The sequence below is a fragment of the Anneissia japonica genome, unplaced genomic scaffold, assembly GCF_011630105.1.
Source record: "Anneissia japonica isolate Jap-2015-1 unplaced genomic scaffold, ASM1163010v1 scaffold31899_len646_cov107, whole genome shotgun sequence".
Taxonomy (NCBI): domain Eukaryota; kingdom Metazoa; phylum Echinodermata; class Crinoidea; order Comatulida; family Comatulidae; genus Anneissia; species Anneissia japonica.
Genome location: NW_022739263.1, coordinates 1 through 646, shown reverse-complemented (window position 1 = coordinate 646; position 646 = coordinate 1). Strand labels below are relative to the sequence as shown.

At 43.7% G+C, this 646-nt stretch overlaps 1 pseudogene; it reads left to right on the top strand.

Annotated features, from left to right (window-relative positions):
- The first annotated feature begins 260 nt into the window (after positions 1 to 260).
- Positions 261 to 378, top strand: LOC117117872 (annotated as a pseudogene).
- Positions 379 to 646: the final 268 nt, after the last annotated feature.

The window sequence follows — 646 nt, the reverse complement described above, 5'->3', positions numbered from 1 at the left end:
TTCGAGGGTCGTTTGAACAAAACGGCAGTCTTCTTCTGTCTAAAGCATCCTAGTTAATGCCATACTGTATTAAAATGGTTGGTTTATTGTTCAACACTAGTGTTTGTAAAAAATGTACTCGCGCAGCAGAGTGGTCAGTGGAGTTAGAGGTAATCCCCACCAGACAAGCGCGCGTTGATATTAAACGTCATCAATCACAGAGCTTCAGAATAATTATGCTATATGCCGAGATTAACTATGAGTGAAAATACCACTCACATGTCTACGACCATACTACGTTGAAAACACCGGTTCTCGTCCGATCACCGAATTTAAGCAACGTCGGCCCGGTTAGTACTTGGATGGGTGACCGCCTGGGAATACCGTGTGCTGTAGACTTTTTACATTTTTCCCCCAAATTCTAAAGTAGGGGTGCGTGAGAGTCCACACGACCTCGGGCCCACATAGTTGGGGCTGAGGTGCAAACATTTTGAGAACATGGACCTTAAGTGCCCGGAAATTGCACTCTCATACCTTAAAAATCATACAAGTAATATATGTTCATATCAACAATACGCAATTAATTCGCTGGTGTTAGGCCAGTTCGAGGGTCGTTTGAACAAAACGGCAGTCTTCTTCTGTCTAAAGCATCCTAGTTAGTGCCGTA